At 38.4% G+C, this 21,993-nt stretch overlaps 1 non-coding gene across 1 annotated transcript; it reads right to left on the bottom strand.

Annotated features, from left to right (window-relative positions):
- Window positions 1-21,464: 21,464 nt before the first annotated feature.
- Window positions 21,465-21,652, bottom strand: LOC122212533. Its single transcript, XR_006199203.1, has one exon. It is a non-coding gene; the product is annotated as a U2 spliceosomal RNA (small nuclear RNA).
- Window positions 21,653-21,993: the final 341 nt, after the last annotated feature.

Genomic DNA, 21,993 nt, shown 5'->3' on the forward strand with positions numbered 1-21,993 from the left:
AGCCAGTTACTTGTGGCACAAATGACAGGATCAAAAATTATTGCAAAGCACTAGATTTTCCTGACTCTGTCACTTTTCAGTGGACTATATTAGTAATGTCTATGCCCTAGAAAGAGCCTGAGTCTTAGAAACCATCACATCAGTGACCTGAAAAAGGTTGAAGGCCATGAAATGCAAGACTCTTTACTGCACGCCAAGTGCCCACATGAATGATCTTCCTTAAACTTTTGCAAGACAAGACGGTGACCACCATCTTTGCATCAAGGAGGCAATAAAATTAAAAGAATATAAGAGTAGGACACTTTGCTGCTCAGTGATCCCATAACTAGATCTAGAAATAGATCATACTCCCTCACTTTAGACATACTGTTCATATGCCCATTCCTGATACCCAAAGCTTCAGGGAACTGAAGTAAAGGAGTGTTATTTAACTTGCCCAAGGTCACCCAGCCAATAAATAAAGGGACTAGAATCAAATTTAACTCAGTCTGACTCCAGAGTGTATGCTTTTTTTTTTAATAACAGCACTTCTTTTTTTAAAATTTATTTACTTATTTTTGAGAGAGAGAGAGAGAGGGAGAGAGAGAGAGAGAGAGAGAGAGAGAGAGAGAGAGAGACCATGAGCAGTGGAGGGGCAGAGAGAAGCGGGAGAGAGAGAATTCCAAGTAGTCTCCACGCTGTCAGCACAGAGCCCAATGCGGGGCTCGATCTCACCAACCATGAGATTATGACCTGAGCCAACATCAAGAGTCAGATGCTTAACCGACTGAGCCACCCAGGTGTCCCCAGAGTGTGTGCTCTTAGTCTCTACCTTATTTCCACCCTTTCCCCATACCCCGATTAGAGAATGTCTTCGCTGGAAGCAATAATGAAGACAATGAGACTCGTTAAGACACTTTTTATTTTCCAGGCAAGAAACAATACACACTTGAATGAAGGTAGGAGTTGTACTGTAGAAAGAGTGACTTGCAATATTCAGAAGGTGGAAATTAGATAGCTATGGGGATTGATTTGCAGGAGGGTGGTGGGGATAGATGACATTTAGTTTTGTGTCTTGGTAAGTGAGTAAATGGTGGTATTCACTTAGGCTGGGAGTGCAGCAGAGATAGCTTGATGATACATAATGAGTTCAGTTTTGGACATGCCAATTGTATCTCCATTCCTGTGGAGATGCTCACTAGACAGTTGTCTAAATGGTATATATCAATTTTTATGTCTCCCAGATTCGTGTGGCCTCTCCTGCTTCCCAAATAGTTGGCCACTTACTTAATGGAGAAAACTCAAACTGCTGCCACCTTGCTGTCAAGACTGCTGGGAGTCTCAGTTACCCCTGAGGAGGACCAGCCTCTAGCAACCTCCATTATCCTCAGTGTGGTGGAAGCCACTATGGCTCTGGTATCCAAATCTTGTCTGACTGGACCCGGAAGTGCTGGCTTCTTCCACCACTTCTGGGCTCAGATAAAGTGCTACCCTGGGAGACTGGCTTCCCCAACAGCTTCTCATAACCTGGAAGTACAGGGGAGTAAATGTTCCATATGATAAAATTTGACTAATAAGAGACAAAAGATAGAGACATCCAGCAGATACAATATTTTTCCTTCTTCCCTATGATGACTGTTTTATAGCAAAATAGTTCCAAGATCCTTGAGACATCCTATGTGAATGAAGAGAAGAACTGCTTTCTTGGAGGTTGCAGCAACTTGGCCATGTACGACTATGCATTTGTTTTGTCTCATTTTCTTTTCCCTTCATTCTTAATTTCCTGAATAAAACTTCCTACCTGAATAAAGCATTGGTGTGTAGGATTAGCCTTTGATTCTGTTTTCCAGGGAATTTGGGTGATAAAAATTGATATAAGGAGTGGCTCTGGGAAGCAGACACTCAGCATGGGGTTTTGATAATGGTTTTTCCACCCATCTGAGATCAAAAAGAAACTGTTGTTGGAGCAAGTGTGATGCCAAAACCCCTCTGGCAATCAGAACATAACAAATACTAATGCTTTCACATGTATTTAATTGGGGCAAGGTGCAGGTGGAAGGGAAAGAGGTGAGATCAGTAGATGCCGTACCAAAGGGTACAAGAGCAGGAATAATTATAAGCATTGTGGTATGAGGTGAGTATTTTTGAAAGAACTGATGGTCTTGTGAGAAAAATAAACAATTAGCTCAGGAAAGTTACTTGCCAATTTAAGAAATACTGTAGGGGCACTTGGGTGGCTCAGTAGGTTAAGCTTCCAACTTCAGCTCAGGTCATGATCTCACGGTTCATGGGTTTGAGCCTTGTGTTGGGCTCCGTGTTGACAGCTCAGAGCCTGGAGCCTGCTTTGGATTCTGTGTCTCCCTCTCTCTCTCTGCCCCTTCTCTGCTCATGCTCTATCTCCCTGTCTCGCTAAAATAAACATTAAAAACAAAAAAGAAATACTGTAAATGTTAGGGATCCTTTGTGGCAGCTTTTAAGGGGAGTATTGTTCTCTGTAGCCCCAAGCCATGCTCTGCTGGAATATCAGGTCTGGGATCTGATTCTAAGTGTTGCTGAATTGCAAAGGAGACTGACTGCATAGCCTTGACCAGTTTTCTGTGTCAACGTCAGGGCTATCATAAGCGAACAGAAGACCTTGAGACCTAGGATGGAGACACTTGGGTGGATTAACCTGAGCATCTTTTACCTATAAATTCCCTCAAGACCTTCTGGCAGGTAGAGCAGTCTTCTTTCCTTTGCCATAGAAGAGTACATTTTCCTAGCCTGGAAACTGTACAAAATCTCATCTGAACGAAGTGACTTGCAGTATAATGTTAGGTCCCAAATTCTACCCTCTCAACTCCTCATTGGCTTCAGGCCAATAAACAGGGTCAGACCTCAGCATACCCTGAGCAGCAAAGCAAAACCTCTGTTTCAGGAAAAACGGAAATCATGTTAAAGAAATGTAGCACATGACTAATATACACTAATAGGAAATGGCAGAATATTTATGAAAGGGAGCATTTGGGGTATTGGATTGAAGTGCTGTGCAAGCTGGAGCAGAATGAATAGGGAAGAATTTATTGACATGGAGGATCTTACTCCTGAGTTAAAATTTAATATTCTGCCCTGGAAAGTCACATGTGTGCCAAGTATGGGATATATAATCCATGAAAATTCTTGGGGCTGACATACTGATGGGGCTTTTAAGCAAGGATATCTGCCTGAATTTGGTTCTTATATTTTGTTGGGATGGACCCTTGAAGCTTAGGTATGACCATGACTTAGAACAAAAATGAAATAGAAATGCCCAAATCTCCTTGGCTTAAGATTGAGGGGGTCAGAAGGCTCAGGGATATAGAGTGTGAGGGTGGATTTATACGTAAAACTCAAAACCCATCACTTGCCAAAGTAGTCAGAGGAAGGTCTTTCCACCAAGGCAATCAAGGGTGCATTTGCAAAGGAAAGGAGGGAACAAAATCTTTAAGAAGCTTGATGGCATTGAAGCTTGAAGGGTTGACAGTGGGAGATGCTGCCATGGAACTGGGCTCCCTTTTATCAGTGGGTATGATGGGGTTCTGGAAAGTCAAAGGCCAGGTATAGCATTTAACTCTCAGAAGCCAAGTGGTGTCAGTTACATACTGCTAAGTGCACTTGTTAATTTTAACAGTTTGTCTGCAGATTCGTTTGTGCTTTTTACCTATATAATCATGTTGTCTGTGCATAATGGGAGTCATATTCTTTCATTCCCAGTCCATATTACCTTTTATTTCTTTCTTTTTTTTTTTTTTTTGCCATATTGCATTGGCTTGAACCTTTCTTACAATGCTAACGTCTGTCTCATCTCTGGTCTCAAAGAAAAATATTTCAATGTTTCATAATTAAATATGCTTGCTGTTGGGTTTTTGTAGACATCTTTATCTAGGTTAAGAAAGTTTGCTAGGAATTTTCCTTATTATCATCATTATCATTATTATTAATGGGTGTTACAAAAATTATCAAAATGGAGAAAACCACCAGAAGACTAGAAGAACGGATTCTCTGGAGCCAAGTGTAGTCGACAGGCCCACGGAAGAGGGTAGGAAGGGCGGAGAGGCGGTGCGCATTACACGGACTGGCGGGAGGGAGCCGGGGCAGAGGGGCAGCCCGCCGGGACAGCAGAGCCCCTGAGTCTGGCTTGCAAAAGCCAGTGGGGTGTTAAAGTCCCCTGTAATTACCACATTCTTATCAATAAGGTTGCTTATGTTTGTGAGTAATTGTTTTATATATTTGGGGGCTCCTGTATTTGGCGCCCAGACATTTATAATTGTTAGCTCTCCCTGATGCATAGACCCTGTAATTATTATATAATGCCCTTCTTCATCTCTTGTTCAACCTTTAATTTAAAGTCTAGTTTGTCTGATATAAGTATGGCTACTCCAGCTTTCTTTTGACTTCCAGTAGCATGATAGATAGTTCTCCATCCCCTCACTTTCAATCTGAAGGTGTCCTCAGGTCTAAAATGAGTCTCATGTAGACAGCAAATAGATGGGTCTTATTTTTTTATCCATCTGATACCCTATGTCTTTTGGTTGGTGCATTTAGTCCATTTACATTCAGTGTTATTATAGAAAGATATGAGTTTAGAGTCATTGTGATGTCTATAGGTTTCATGCTTGTAGTGATATCTCTGGTACCTTGTCTCACAGGATCCCCCTTAGGATCTCTTGTTGGGCTGGTTTAGTGGTGACGAATTCCTTCAGTTTTTGTTTATTTGGGAAGAATTTTATCTCTCCTTCTATTCTAAATGACAGACTTGCTGGATAAAGGATTCTCGGCTGCATATTTTTTTTTCTGTTCATCACATTGAAGATCTCCTGCCATTCCTTTCTGGTCTGCCAAGTTTCAGTAGATAGATCCATTACTAGTCTTAAGGGTCTCCCTTTATATGTTAGAGCATGTTTATCCCTAGCTGCTTTCAGAATTTTCTCTTTATCCTTGTATTTTGCCAGTTTCACTATGGTATGTCGTGCAGAAGATCGATTCAAGTTATGTCTGAAGGGAGTTCTCTGTGCCTCTTGGATTTCAATGCCTTTTCCTTCCCCAGATAGGGGAAGTTCTCACCTACGATTTCTTCAAGTACACCTTCAGCACCTTTCCCTCTCACTTCCTCCTCTGGAATCCCAATTATGGGTATATTATTGTGTTTAATTGTGTCCCTTAGTTCTCTAATTCTCCCCTCATACTCCTGGATTTTTTAATCTCTATTTTTCTCAGCTTCTTCTTTTTCCATAATTTTATCCTCTAATTCACCTATTCTCTCCTCTGCCTCTTCAATCCGAGCTGTGGTCGCCTCCATTTTATTTTGCAGCTCATTTATAGCATTTTTAGTCCCTCCTGACTGTTTCTCAGTGCCTTGATCTCTGTAGTAATAGATTCTCTGCTGTTCTCTATAGTTTTTTCAAGCCCAGCGATTAATTTTATGACTCTTACTTTAAATTCATGTTCTGTTACATTGCTTAAATCGTTTTTGATCAGTTCGTTAGCTGTCGCTACTTCCTGGAATTTCTTTTGAGGAGAATTCTTCTGTTTTGTCATTTTGGATAGTCCCTGGAGTGGCATGGAACTGCAGGGCTCTTCCCCTGTGCTGTCTGGAGTAACAAGTGTTGGTGGGTGGGGCCGCAGTCAGACCTGATGTCTGCCTCCAGCTCACCGCTGGGGCCACAGTCGGACTGGTGTGTACCTTATCTTCCATCTCCCAGGGGCAGGACTCACTGTGGAGTGGTGTGGCCCCTGTCTGGGCTACTTGAACACTGCCAGGCTTGTGATGCTGTTTCTATGGGATCTGGCGTATTAGCCGGGGTGGATCCGCAAGGTGCACAGGGGCGGGAGGGGCAGACTTAGTTCGCTTTGCCTTAGGTGGTCCACTTCGGGAGGGGCCCTGTGGCACTGGGACTGGAGGCAGATCCGTCAGAGGGATGGATCCACAGAAGCACAGTGCTGGGTGTTTGCTTAGTGCAAGCAAGTTCCGTGAGGGGAACTGGTTCCCTTTGGGATTTTGCCTGGGGGATGGGCAAGGGAGATGGCGCTTCCCAGCATCTTTGTACCCCACCAAGCTGAGCTCTGTCCTCCGGGGCTCAACAACTCTCCCTCCCCTTGTCCTCTAGCCCCCCTGGCTCTCAGAGCAGAGGTGTTGAGTTATAACAGTCCAGATGTTAAATTCCGCTGGCTGTCAGAACACAGTCCATACGGCCCCTCCGCTTTTGCAAGCCAGACTCCCCGGCTCTGCCTTGCAGGGCAGGCTGCCCCTCCACCACCCCGGCTCCCTCCTGCCAGACTGTGTAGTGTGCACCGCCTCTCCACCCTTTCTACCCTCTTCTGTGGGCCTCTGGTCTATGCTTGGCTCCAGAGAGTCCGTTCTGCTAGTCTTCTGGCAGTTTTCTGGGTTATTTAGGCAGATGTGGGTGGAATCTAAGTGGTCAGCAGGACGTGGTGAGCCCAGTGTCCTCCTCCACCACCATCTTCCTTCAGTCAAAATCTTGACTGTCTCTTTTTTCCTTTTAATGTCCATAGCAATAGTACTTATGGCCCCTTTTTCATTAGTAATTGTTTCTTTTCTGTTTTCTTGATTATCCTGGCTAGAGGTTATAAACTTTATTGATATTGTTAAAGAACCAGGTTTTGGTTTTGTTGGTTTTCTCTTTTAACTTTTGTTTTTGCTTATTGATTTCTGCTCAGATTTTCATTATATCTTTTCTTCTTTTTGTTTTGGGTTTAATTTGCCCCTCTTTTTTCTTGTTTCTAGATAACTGATTTTAGATCTATTCTAATGTATGCATTCAATGTTATAAATTCCATGTAAACAGTGCTTTTGCTGCATTCCACAAATTTTGACAAGTTATATTCATTTGATTTAAGTGACTTTTTAATTTGTCTTGTAACTTATTCTTTGACAATGTGTTATTTAGAAATGTGATGTTTAATCTCCAAATATTTTTACATTTCTTAGCTTTCTTTGTTTCATTGATTTTCAATTTTATTTTATTATAGGCTGAATGAATACTTGGTATGATTTCTATTCCTTTCAATTTGTTAAAGTGTGTATTATGGTCCAGGATATGTTCTATCTTGGTGAACATTCATGTAAGCTTGAGAAGAATGTGTATTCTACTGCTGTTGGGTGAAATATTCCATAAATGTCAATCAGATCCAGTTGCTGGATGGAACTGTTTGGTTCAATGATATCTTTATCGATTTTTTTTGCCTGCTGGACTGGTTTATTACTGATAAAAGAGGTGTTGAAGTCTTCAACAATAATGGTGGATTTTTCTACTTCTCCTTGCAAGTCTACCAGTTTTTGCTTCACATATTTTGATGTTCATTTGCTAGGTGCATATATATTAAATATTGTTCTATTTTCTTGGAAAATTGACCCCTTTATCATCATGTAATTCCCTCTTAATTCCTGATAATTTTCCTAGCTCTCAAATCTGCTATGTCTGAAAATAATATAGCTACTCCAGGTTTTTTTAAAGTTTTTATTTTTAATTATTTTGAGAAAGATATATATATGCCACAGCTTCTTTATCCATTCATCAGTCTTTTTATCTTGATGAGGTCCCAATAGTCCATTTTTGCTTTTGTTTCTCTTCCTTTTGATGACATATCTAGTAAGAAGTTGTTATAGCTGAGATCAAAGAGGTTGCTGCCTGTGTTCTCTAGACTTTTGATGGCTTCCTGTCTCCATTTAGGTCTTTCACCCATGTTGAATTTATTTTCGTGAATGGTGTAAGAAAGTGGTTCATTTTCATTCTTCTACATGTGGCTGTCCAGTTTTCCCAACACCATTTGTTGAAGCGACTTTTTGCCATTGGATATTCTTTCCTGCTTTGTTGAAGATTAGTTGACCTTATAGTTTTGGGTCCATTTCTGGGTTTTTAATTCTGTTCCATTGATCTACATGTGTGTTTTTTGTGCTAGTACCATACAGTCTTAATGACTATAGCTTTGTAATATAGCTTGAAGTCTGGAATCATAATGCCTCTAGATTTTCTTTCTTTCTTTTTTTTCAGGAAAAAAAAGAAGAAAAAAAAAGAAAGAGAAAATTTCTTTCTTTAGTTTAGATTATTTTAGGATTACTTTTTAAGTTAAGGGTCTTTTGTGTTTCCATACAAATTTTAGGATTGTTTGTTCTAGCTCTGCAAAAAATGCTTGTGGTATTTTGATAGGGATTACATTAAGTGTATAGATTGCTTTGGGTAGTATAGACATTTTAACAATGTTTGGTCTTCTAATACATGGAATGTTTTTGCATTTCTTTGTGTCCTCCTCAATTTATTTCATAAGTGTTCTATAGTTTTCAGAGTACGGATATTTTACCTCTTTGGTTAGGTTTATTCCTAGATAACTTATGGTTTTTGGTGCAATTGTAAATGGGATCGATTCTTTGATTTCTTTTTCTGCTGTTTCATTGTTAGTGTATAGAAATGCAACTGATTTCTGTATGTTGATTTTATATCCTGGAATGCTGCATTCATATTCTAGCAATTTTTTGGCCGAGTCTTTTGGGTTTCTATGTAGAGTATCATGTTGTCTGCAAATAATTAAAGTTTAATTTCTTCCTTGTCAATTTGTATGCCTTTTATTTCTTTTTGTTGTCTGATTGCTGAGACCAGGACTTCCAGTACTATGCTAAAGAACAGTGGTGAGAGTGGACATCCTTGTCTTGTTCCTGACCATAGGGGAAAGTTTCTCATTTTCTCCCCATTGAGGATGATATTAGCTGTGAGTTTTCCACATATGGGTTTTATGATGTTGATGTATGTTCTACCCACCCTTATTTCATTGAAGGTTTTTATCAAGAATGGATGCCATATTTTGTCAAATGCTTTTTCTGCATCTATTAAGAGGATCATATAGTTCTTATCCTTTCTTTTATTAATGTGGTGTATCATGTTGATAGATTTGTGAATACTGAACCAACCCTGCCGCCCATGAATAAATCGCACTTGATCATGGTGCAACTGTTGGATTGGGTTTGCTAGTATCTTGTTGAGAATTTTTGCATCCAGTTTCATCAGGAATATTGACTGGTAAGTCTCCTTTTTAGTAGGGTCTTATTTTTTTTTAAGTTTATTTATTTTTGAGAGAGAGAGAGAGAAAGAGAGAACACAAACAGGGGAAGGGAGAGAGAGAAGGGGACAGAGGATCTGAAGCTGTCAGCACAGAGCCCAATGCCAGGCTCAGACTCACTAACCATGAGGTCATGACCTAAGCTGAAGTTGGACACTTAACTGACTGAGCCACCCTGGCTCCCCTGTCTGGTTTTGGAATCCAGGTAATGCTGGCCTTGTTCTAGGAGTTTGGAAGTTTTCTTCCATTTCTATTTTTTTGGAAGAATTTTAGAAGAAAGGTATTGACTCTTCTTTCAACATCTGGTAGAATTCCCTAGGGAAGCCATCTGGCTTTTGTTTGTTGGGAAATTTTTAATTACTGATTCAATCTCTTTGCTGGTTATTGGTCTCTTCAGATTTTTTAAATTTCTTATTTCAGTTTTGACAGTGTATATGTTTCTAGAAATTTGTCCATTTTCCCCCAGATTTCCCAGTTTTTTGGCATATAATTTTTCAGAGTATTCTCTTATGATTATTTGTATTTCTGTGGTGTTGGTTGTTATCTCTCCCCTTTCATTAGTGATTTTATTTATTGGGTCCTTACTCATTTCTTTTTGATAAGTCTGGTGAGGGTTTTATCAATTTTATTAATTCTTTCGAAGAACCAGTTCTCAGTTTCCTTGATCTGTTCTACTCAGTTTCTGTTTGTTTGTTTGTTTCTGTATTGTTTTTTTTCCTTTAATCTTTACTACTTCCCTTCTTCTTACCTTCAGCTTTATTTGCTGTTCTTTTTCTAGCTCCTTTAGTTGTAAGGTTAGGTTGTGTATTTGAGACTTTTCTTTCTCTTGAAGTAGGCCTGTATTGCAACATACTTCCCTCTTATGACTGCCTTTGCTGTGTCCCAAAGGGTTTGGACTGTCGTGTTTTCATTATCAATTGCTTCTATGAAATTTTTAATTTCTTTTTTAATTTCCTGGTTAACCCATTCATTCTTTAGTAGGGTGTTCTTTAACTTCCATGTATTTGTGGTCTTTTCAAATTTTTTCTTGTGGTTGACTTCATTCCATAGCGTTATGGTCTGAAAATACACATGATATGATCTCGATCTTCTTGTACTTGTTGAGGGCTGATTTGTGACTCAGTATGTGATTTATTCTGGAGAATGTTCCATGTACACTCAAGAAGAATGTGTATTCTGCTGCTTTAGGATGAAATGTTCTGAATATATCTGTCAAATCCATCTGGTCCAGTGTGTCATTCAATGCCATTGTTTCCCTGTTGATTTTCCGCTCAGATGAATTGACCATTGTAAGGGGGGTGTTAAAGTCTCCTCCTACTATTATGCTATTATCAATGAGTTTCTTTATGTTTGTTATTAATTGATTCATATATTTGGGTGTTTTAAGTTGGGGGCATAAATACTTACAATTATTAGATCTTGATGGATAAATGTCTTAATTATGATATAATGCTTTTCTTCATCTCTTGTTATAGTCTTTGTTTTAAAATCTAGTTTATCTGGGGGCACCTGGGTAGCTCAGTCAGTTGAGTGTCTGACTTTGGCTCAGGTCATGATCTTGTGGTTCATGATTTCGACTCCCGCATTGGGTTTGCTTCTGTTACTCTGTCAGCACAGAGGCCTGCTTAAGATCCTGTGTCCCCCCCCCCCCCCCGCCCCAATCCCTTTCCCGCTCATGGTCTCTCTCTTAAATAATAAATAAAACAAAAAATAAAAATATAATAAAATCTAGTTTGTCTGACATAAGTAGGGCTACTCTGGCTTTCTTTTGATGTCCATTAACATGATAGTTGGTTCTCCATCCCCTTACTTTCAATCTGCAGGTGTCTTAAGGTCTAAAATAAGATCTTGTTTTCTTTTTTTATCCATTCTGATACCCTATGTCTTTTGATTGGAACATTTAATGCTTTCACATTCAGAGTCATTATTGAAAGGTACGAAGTTAGTGCCATTGTATTACCTGTAAAGTTGGTGTTTCTGGTGATGTTCCCTGGCCCTTTCTAGCCTTTGTTGTTTTTGGTGTTTTCCACACTCAGAGAGTCCCCTTTAATATTTATTTTAGGGTTGGTGTAGTGTCACAAATTCCTTTATTTATGTATTTTTTTTGTCTGGGAAATTCTTTATCTCTCTTTCTATTCTGAATGATAGCCTTGCTAGATAAAGAATTCTTGGCTGCATATTTTTCCCATTCAGCACGTTGAATATATCCTGCAACTCTTTTCTGGCCTGCTGAGTTTCTGTGGACAGATAAACTGTGAACTTGATCTGTCATCCCTTGTAGGTCAAGGACTTTTTTCCCTTGGTGCTTTCAGGATTCTTTCCTTGTCCATGTATTTTGTGAATTTGACTATGATATGCCTTGGTGATGGTTTTCTTTTATTCAATTTAATTGGAATTTTCTGTGCTTCTTGGATTTTGATGTCTGTGTCCTTGCCTAGATTAGGGAAGTTTTCAGGTTATAGCTACACACATAAACCTTCTGCTCCCTTTTTTCTCTCTTCATCTTCTGGGACTCTTATGATATGAAAGTTATTCCTTTTTAATAATTCACTGAGTTATCTAAGTCTTGTATCCTGATCTTTTGCCTTTGTTTCCCTCTTATTTTCAGTTTCATTATTTTCCATAATTATAAATTCTATATCACTGATTCGCTGCTCTATTCTGTCCATCCTTGCTGTCATGGCATCCATTTGAGATTGCATTTCAGTTATAGCATTATTAATTTCAGCATGACTAGATTTTAGTTCTTTTATGTCTGCAGTAAGGGATTCTCTAGGGTCTTCTATGCTTTTTTCAAGTCTAGCTAGTATCCTTATAATTGTTGTTTTAAATTCTAGTTCAGACATATTACTCTTATCTGTATTGATTAAATCGCTGGCCAGAATTTCTACTTCCTGTTCTTTCTTTTGGGGTGAATTCCTCCATCTTGTCATTTTGTCCAGAAAAACAAAACAAAACAACAAAACAAACAACTATATCCTGGGTGTGTTTTGATCTGCTTGTTATAAGAAGCTAGATCCAGGGGTACCTGGGTGGCTCAGTTAAGCTTCTGACTTTGGCTCAGGTCATGATCTCATAGTTTGTGAGTTTGAGCCCCATAACGGGCTCTGTGCTGACAGCTCAGAGCCTGAAACCTGTTTCAGATTCTGTGTCTCCCTCTCTCTATGCCCTTCCCCCACTCGCACTCTGTCTCTCTCTCTCTTTCTCAAGAAGAAATATACATTAAAAAAAAGAAGCTAGATGCAAAAAAATAATACTAAACAAATATAATAAATAAATAGATAAAAAATAAAAACTTAAAAAATTTTAAAAATAAAAAAAAAAGAAGCTGGATCCTATTTCCCCTCTAGCTGAAGCTTTGCAGCACTCTATGATCAGTAGACTTAGTTCATGTGAGTGGTTTGTGCTGGTCTTCTGGGGGAAGGGGTTGTTGGGCTGTTACTCAGGCTGACTTGCCCTAGTGGAGATGTGCCTGCCAGCCATGGTGGGGGAGGGTCTCTACTTAGCGGCTCTGGTCTCCACTTGGTGGTGCTGTTTAGCTCACTGAGGTTGAATTGGTGCTGGTGGGCAGGGAAGTGTGAAAATGGCCTTGCTTCTCCCTCTCATCTTCAGAGTGGAGGGAGGGGGGCTTATGCCTGTCACTCCTCAGGAAGTCTTCACACACATGCAAAGAATTATGTCTTCTGTGTCCATGGCTTCCATCAGGTCCCCACCTTCTCTCTGTCTGTGTCTGAACTGTGTACCTGTCAGGTGGTGCAGCCCTCCTGTGTTTTATGTCAAGCAGGAAGCATGGCTGTGTTTCAAAACTCTAAACTTCAGAGACCCCCTCTGTGGGTCCCCTTGCTGATCCCCTGTGGGAGGGTCTGGCTATGCTGTGGCCAGTGCTGGCTTATCCCAGAAAGCAGTTTGGAGTTTATGGTAAATCACAGCACACAAAGCTGGCACCATGGTTTGCTGCCCTCGGCAAGTGTCTTTGTTCCTCTGCTGGTGAATGTACTGAATCATGCCCACCGGTCTTTTGCCCCCAGAGAATGCTGTATCACCTCTACCAAATGCACTCCAAGCAGGGGAACTGCTTCTCCCCCAGTGACCTGGAGGATTCTGAGACCATGCTGCCTGCTACTGGGTCTCTGCCCTCCTTCCCCCCACTGGAGAACCACCAGGGGTGACCTTGGTGAAGGTGCTGACCTCTAAAACTTGAGACTCTGCTCTGTTGTTTGTAACAAAAACTTGTGGTATTTAAGCCTTCTCCTTTTTCCCAGTCAATGGTTTTAGGGAAATTTTTCTTGTGTAATCTCCTGGATGTGTTTTCACTCTGTTTTCACTCTCTCTCTTTTTCTGTCACGCTTCTTTCTGCAGTCAGGGTCCCCTCCCCTTTGGAACACCCGCAGCTCTTTTCTCTCCCAAATCAACTCTCCACAGTTCCTACCTTCCCCAAAGTGGTCATTTTTTTCTACATACAGTAGACATGCAGTTTTGTTTTCTCAGTCCTCAGATCGATTTATGGGGTGTTCAGAATGATTTGATATTTATCTATCTGTGTTCAAGTGAGGAGGCAAGCTTAGGGCTGCCCTATTCCTGTGTCATCTTAACCAAGCACTCCCTGCCACTATTCTTTCAGTGGTTACATGCAGCACTCACCCTTGATTCATTTGACTACTTGCCCAATATTAGAACTTTAGAACATGTTAACTCCATTCAACTCCCTGTCAATGTTTTGTTACTCTCACCATGCATTTTAATTCTATATGTATTTTAAATCTTGTAAAATAGTTAAAATATTTTAAAAATTCAATATTTATTTATTTTTTACAAACATATTTGCCCATTCTATTGGTCTTCATTTCTTTTTTCATTTCCATCTTTCCTGGCAACAACGTCTTTAGTTTTAGTTTTAGGGGTTTTGTGTGTGTGTGTGTGTGTGTGTGTGTGTGTGTGTGTGTGTAAATATCTTTTTAAAAATATTTAGTGGATATTTTTACTGCTTATAGAATTGTAAGTTGGCGATTATCTTCTGTTAACACCTAAAAACTATCATTCTGTTATCTTCTGGGTTCCATTGTTACGGTTGAGAATTCAGTTGTCATTTTAAAGTAATGTGTTTCTTTTGCTGATGTGAAGGCCTTTCCTTTATCTTTGGCACAGAAATTCTTTGCTATTAGGTGTTTATATCTTATTTGATTTACTTAGCTTGTGGTTTGCAGTGGTTCTTCTATATCATTTTCCTTCTCTCTGAAGAACTTTCAACATTTCTTGCAAGGCAGGACTACTAGTAAGAGATTTCCCCAATTGTTGTTTAATTGAGAAAGTGTATTTCTTTTTCACTTTTGAAGGCTAATTCTGCTGACTTTCAAAGGTCTTCGTTGTTAGTTGATCTGTGGGTTAATTTTTTATTTGTTTTGGAAAATTCTCATACCTTTTTTTGCCCTAATACTGTTTTTACCCCCTCCCTTCTTTATCTGTACATTATAGCTCTTCAATGTAGCTCACAATATCTTCCACTCTTTTCTGTATTTCTTCTTCATTTTTTAACCTCAATACTCCTGTCTATTTTCTGTTAACATGTCTTTGAGTTCACTAAGCCTGTCTTCTGCTGTGTCAAAACTGCTGCTAACATACCCATTTGATTCTCAATTTTAGTTATAATATTTTTCTGGTCCAGAATTTACGTTTTAACATTTTTAAATTAATTACAACCCTACGGTTAAGGTGTCCATATTTTATTCCATTTTATCCATCTTTGCCTGTATATTCTTGAACATGCTAATCATCATTATTTTGAAATTCTTTTTTTTATATGAAATTGTCAAATTGGTTTCCATACAACACCCAGTGCTCATCCCAAAAGGTGCCCTCCTCAATACCCATCACCCACGCTCCCCTCCCTCCCACCCCCCATCAACCCTCAGTTTGTTCTCAGTTTTTAAGAGTCTCTTATGCTTTGGCTCTCTCCCTCTCTAACCTCTTTTTTTTTCTTCCCCTCCCCCACGGACTTCTGTTAAGTTTCTCAGGATCCACATAAGAGTGAAAACATATGGTATCTGTCTTTCTCTGTATGACTTATTTCACTTAGCATAACACTCTCCAGTTCCATCCACGTTGCTACAAAAGGCCATATTTTGAAATTCTTAATTGTCAATTTACTATCTTGATTGCCTCTGGGTATCTTTATTGTTTATCCCTCCTCTTAGCTTACAATGATTTGTTCCTTTGTCTTGGCATGCTTAGTAATTTTTTTTCAATTAAAAAGTAGGCATTGTGCATAAAAAAAATTATAGAGGCCCCAACTTCTATTTTTCCAGGGAAGTTTTGCCTTTTTTTCTGCTGTATATATAGAGGGGGCTTGCAACTGTACTCCATTCAGGAAATGGGCCGAGTCAAGGCTATGCTTTATTTTTGAAAAGACTCTGTCTACCTTGGGTCATGCCAAATCCTACGATGTAGATTTTCAGTGCATTCTTCTAAGAGCCTGATCTATTCACTAGGGACCTTCCCCCTAGCAAATCCTGAACTCTAATTCCTGTATCAACCTCCCAGTAAGACTGCAAAAAGCACTACTCTGAATTTCAGGGTATTTCTGCTCAGGTTTATAGCCTTCCAAGACATTTAGCTTCAGAAATAGGCAATTCCTGGAGAGGAAAGTGGCTCTCCACCAGACTCAGTTTCCACTCTTCCCTACTCTCTGCCTCCACAAGCTTCCAGTGTTGTCTCTCCACATTGTGAGACTTACATAGTATCTTCTGGTTTTGGTTCTCTTGCTGTGGCCACCTCCCCAGGAGAAGCTTAAATTATCAACCTCATGGCTTACAACTAGAATTGACAAGGGCCCTCAGTCAGAGCGGCTAATAAACACCAGCTTACCTTTTTGCAGTTTTTTGTTCTCCAGAATCTTGGTTGCTTTGATCTTTTATCCTTTGGAAACTGTATTATGCTGTTAAACAAATATTAAATTAAAAAAAATTTTTTTTCTAGTCATCTCATAGGGATTATAGGTCTGCTGCAAGTTACTTTGTCTTACCTGGTAACAGAAATTTGAAGTTACCTTTACTTGAAGTGGGAAAAGTTGATGATCCTCAAGGAGATCTCTGGTTTTTCCTAAGAATTTAGAATGTAGGACGATATCTCAACTGAGTGTGAATGTTGAAATAGTTGGCTTAAAAAGAAAGGAAGATGATCCCAGATTCTGAGTTCAGGGAAAACTGTCATGACTTAAGATGAAATGAAGTAGGTAAAACATGGTATGGATATTAAAATAATTTAAAAGTTTATCACACTAAATGAATAACATTAGACTGTAGAACCTATAATACTTCCATTATTCTTGCTAGTATTATGAAACAAAGTACCTTTGAAATATAGTAATAATTGTTGTTTGAATATATATAGAACTGCTTTAGACTGGATTTAGGACAGGTACCATGAGATAAAGTGTGAAAGGTTGGGTAGTAAATCCTAATGACCTGATCTCATTGAGTTCTTTGGGACTCTGGAGGTAGCAGTAGAATATTATTTTGGAGAAGTGACATGAATCAAACTGGAAAAGACTTCTATTACAGAGCTCACTAAGTCTTCCTATTTCTCCATAAGAAATACCTCCTAGGGGTATTTATCTTATAAAGACATTTTATGTGAGCAATACAATGGAAAAACTCTGAAATGATGGCATTTCTAATACTCTGTAGTCTTACAAATTTCTCTGTTCTGTAGGGTAGTTCTGTTCATTGGTCTTAAAGATTGGCATTTGTGGTTACACATTGGGGCTGGGGTTATGGGTCTGTTTGTTGCCTTGCATGCCAATCAATCTCATTTCCCCTAGATGGAAAGAAGTGAATTTATTGTCCCTTGCTTCTCTTCCATTCCCTTGCTACCTGTTTAACCAATGAAAACACTCTTGCCTGGCTTTAAGGATAAAGTATAGTTCTAAGGGAGTGAAACAGCTCTTGGCTTGAGGTTACTATCTGAATGTGATACTATTGCCTTGAAAAAAAAAAGAATTTGCAGGTTTTGAGTTACTGGCATCTATGAGTAAATAATAGAGTTGTGGGGGAGAGTGAAGAAAAACTCAGCATGATTCAGGGCTACTTGTAGATTTTAACATTTTTATTGTTGCTAAATGTTTAAAGGCTAAAAGTTACTTAGAAAAAAATCTGCACATGTAGAATTCTTTATCAGCTATTGCATGGTGTAGCAAATACGTGATGTCCAATGGTTTTGGTGATAATTTTGTGGTAGTTTGTTATGATTTTTGAAATCTCTTGAAATCATAAATTTGAAGAAAAAAATGTGACACCAACTCATACTTTAAAGAAAATACCTCAATATTCTCATTGCATGAAAACTGGTTAGTGAAATTATCCTACAACGAAACAACAGGATAACTATTTTTAAGTTTTTGCAGGTTCACTTAGCTTTATGGACGTCATTTAACACGGATTTTGTGATAATTTCCTCTCAATCATTTTGTCATCTATAGAATTAAAAAAAAAAACGGGCTGATTCCTGTCAGAGGTCTTATCAAACTCCTACTCATTTAACAAATGCAGATACTAGGCCCAGAGCAGTTAAATGGCTTACCCAAAGATACACAGCTGGCTTGTAGTTGATGGAGAGGTTGGAAACAAAAGAGAGAGCTATCTCAGGAGCTGTGAGAGCAGCTATCTCATGGATTGTGCCATCAGGCCTCAGGAAGTTACATACATCTCCACCTCTTACACTTGTTTTCTCTTTATCTTATGTTAGCTTCTTAGAGTAACTTGGCCTTATGCTGTGGGTGACTCAACTTGATAAAATCTATTTTATTCAGTAGAATTCCTGTAAAGGACTGATTTTTAATGCAATATTCTGAATATTCTGTGGAAATCCTCCAAGCCACCCTGTCACTTAGCCACCTGATACAATTCCCCAATGGTCAACCTCTGTTATTAGGTTCTTGTGTAGGCTTGGAAATATACTTTATGTATATGCAAGGAAATAAACTTCAAACATTCTTTTTTATCCCTGTTTTTGAAAGCAGCTTTCATTATGACAATGAACAACTTCAAATATCAGTGGCTTATACCAAGGACCTTTTGCTCATGGGTCTGTGGTCAACTTTGTCCCAAATGCGGCTCTGCTGGTACTAGCTTGATCTGGCTGGGTTGGAGCCTGGTTTGAGCCATATATCTGTCATTCTGTACTCCAAGCTGAGGCAGCAACAATTTGCACTTGTTCTTCTCATGGCAGATAGTGGGAGCGTCAGAGAGCCTAGCAAAAACATCACAAGGCCTCTAAATCCTTTACTTACAAATGTCACTCTTTCATTTTCATCCGTATGGCATTGGTTAAACAAAGTCACATGATCCAGTCCGGAGTCAATGAGGTGGGGAAGCATATTCCTCACAGGGAGTGGTTGGTAGGAGTGAATATTTAAAGATTAATAATGCTGATTGTCCACCTAGTTTAAGCTTACATAATATACCCTGTACTTTTACTTAATATATCTTGAACATATTTGAGTATCAGTCCATAAATAGTTTTGTTTTTTTTTCATTTTTTTATACCTACACAGTATCCCATTTTATGGGCATCCATAATTTAACTAATTAGTTATTTATTGATGGACATTTTTATTATTTCTGGCCTTTTATTATTACAAACATTACTCCAATGGGTAATCTCAATACATACATCATTTTGCATGTGTGCAAATTCTATCTGCAAAATAAATTGCTTGAAGTTGGATTGTTGAGCCCAAAAGCAGATATTTAATTTTGATAAACATGGCAAATTTCCCTTCTGTAGGCACTATGTTTACACGGATCCCCACCAGTAATATGTAAAAGGACCGGTTTCAACACATTTCTGGCAACTCAATGTCATCAAGCTTTTGAATCTTTTTCAATCTGGTGGAAACTCATCGGTTTTGTTGTTGTTTTGTTTTGTTTTGTTTTAACAACAGCTATGTTGGGATATAATTCACTTACCATTAAGATTCACCCTTTTAAAGTACACAGTTCAGTGGGCTTTAGTGTATTCACAGAGTTGTAAGAACATCAGCACCATGTAATTTTAGAAGATTTTCATCTCAAAAAGAAACCCTATACTCATTCCCCCATTTCTAAGCCTTGGAAACCACTAATTTATATTTTGTCTCCATGGATTTGCCTGTTCTGGACATTTCATATAAATGGAATCAGATCACTGGTGGTTGGGTTTTTATACTTGGCATACTATTTTCAAGGTTCATCCGTTGAGCCTTGTTCTAGTGTATATCAGTACTTCATGTCCTTTTGTTACTGAATAATTTCCCCGTATTCCAGTATGCCACATTTGTTTATGCATTCATCCATTGACAGACATTTGGGTTGTTTCTACTTTTTTGCTACTATGAAAAATGCTGATATGGACATTTGTTTCCAAGTTTTTTATATAGACAGATTCTTTCCTTTCTCTTGAGTAAATACCTACATGTGCAATTGCTGGGCTATGTGTTAATTCTATGTTTAATAATGTGAGGAATGGCCAAACTGTTTTCCATAGTGAAAGAACAATGTGACAACCTTTCAGCAATGTATGAAGGTTCCCATTTCTCCTCATCTATACCAACACTTGTTATCTTTTTAATTTCAGCATCAGTTGTTTCTCTTAGTGGTTTTGATTTGCACTTCCCTAATGCTAATGATGCTGAGCACCTTTCCATGTACTTACTAGCCCTTGTTATGTTTTCTTTAGCAGAAATCTTTTACCCACTTTTTTTTTTAAGCAAGCTCTCCAACCAAAACAGGGCTTGAACACATGGGTGTTCACTACCAACCAAGCCAGCCAGATCCCCTCTTTTGCCCACTTTTTAATTGGGTTATTTATCCTTTTATTGTTGAATTGTAAGTGCTGTTTATATATTAGGGATACCAGCTCCTTATCAAATATATACTATCAAAATATTTTCTCCCATCATGTGGGTTGTCTTTTCACTTTCTTGATAGTGTCTTTTGAAGCACAAAAGTTACAAACATTCATGAAGCCTAATGAATCTGTTTTTTTCTTTTGTTGCTTGTGCCTTTGGTGTCTAGGAAATTATTCCTTAACCTAAGGCCATGAAGGTTAACTCTTAGGATTTTCTTAGACTTTTAAAGTTTTTACATTGAGGTCTATGATCTATTTTGAATTACTTTTTGTAATTCAACCTTATTCTTTGTTTGTGGATTTTAGTTGTCCCAGCACTATTTGTTGAATAAGCTATTTTTTCCTCTCTAAATGGTCTTGGTATCCTTATCAAAAAGTCACTTGGCCATATCAATAGGCACACAAAAAGATGCTCAACATCACTAGTCATCAGGGAAATTCAAATCAAAACTACCATGAAATACCACGTCACACCAGTCAGAATGGCGAGTATCAAAAAGATGAAAAACAAGTGTTGGTGAGGATATGGAGAAAAGGGAACCCTCATGCATTGTTGTTGGGAATGCAAAATGGTTTAGCCACTGTGGAAAACAGTATGGAGTTTCCTCAAAAAACTAAAGATAGAAGTACTATTTGATTCAGTAATCACACTTTTGGGTATTTATCCAAGGAAAACAAAAACACTAATTCCAAAAAATATATGCACCCTTATGTTTATTGCAGCATTATTTATAATAGTCAAGATATTGAAGCAACTTAAATGTTCATTGATAGATAAATAGATAAAAAAGATGTGATAAGTAGATAAAAAATATTACTCAGCCACCAAAAGAATGAAATCTTGTCATTCACAACAACATAGACTTTGAGGGCATTATGCTAAGTGATAATACAGAGAAAGATAAATATCATATGATTTCACTTACATGTGAAAGCTAAGCAACAGAACAAGTGAACAAACAATGACAAAGTAGAAACAGATTGATAACTATAGAGAACAAACTCCTGGTTGCCAAAGAGAAGAATGGTGGGGGATGGATGAAGTAGGTGACAGGATTAAGAGGCACAAACTTCCAGCTATAAAGTAAATAAGTCATGGGGATAACAAGTGTAGCATAAGGGATATAGTCAAGAATATTATAAAAACTTTGTGTGGTGACAGATGGTAACTCAACTTATCACAGTGAACAATTTGTAATGTATGTAATTGTTAAATCACTATGTTGTAGAACTGAAACTAATATAACATACATCAACCATACTTCAGTAAAATTGATTTCCTTAAGATAAGTAAAAAAAATAAAACAACACACGTGGAATTTCTTGTGATGAGTGAAAAAATCAATTGGCCAGGGTTTCCTGGCTGGCTCAGTTAGTGGAGCATGTGGCTCTTGATCTTGGGGTTGTGGGTTCAAGCCCCACGTTGGGTGTAGAGATTACTTAAAAATAAAATCTTAAAAAAATCAATTAACCGTAATGTATGGGTTTTATTTTGGATTCAATTCTATTATTGTGTGTGTTCATCTGTGTTCTTGTTTGTTGTGCCAGTGCCACACTATCTTGATTTCTGTAGCTTTGTAGCAGATTATAAACAAGGAAGTGTGAATCCTCCAACTTTGTTCTCTTTTTTAAAGACTGTTTTGGATATTCCAGGCCAGTTGAATTTCTACACTTGATCTTAGCCAAAAGGCCGAGAAGCGATAGGCCAGTTGAATTTCTAAGTACATTTTTAGGACCAGTTTGTAAATTTCTCCTAAAAGGTAGGTGGGTTTTTGATAGAGATTGCATTCAATCCATTATCAGTATAACTTTAAATTGCATTTATCTTATAAATTAGTCATGACATATATTTCATATTCTTAAGCCCACTTGTATGTATTTTTCTGGAATGAAGACTCCTATCTTTAGGTCACTTCTTGCTGGCTGTCCATTCTTAGTCTGTTCATATAACCACTCAAATCATGTTTGAAAACAAGACTGGAGGGATAGGCAGTTTCCTAGCTGCACTGGAATATCGATTTATATATGCCCTTCTCTATGCCC

Source organism: Panthera leo, chromosome F3 (assembly GCF_018350215.1).
Source record: "Panthera leo isolate Ple1 chromosome F3, P.leo_Ple1_pat1.1, whole genome shotgun sequence".
Taxonomy (NCBI): domain Eukaryota; kingdom Metazoa; phylum Chordata; class Mammalia; order Carnivora; family Felidae; genus Panthera; species Panthera leo.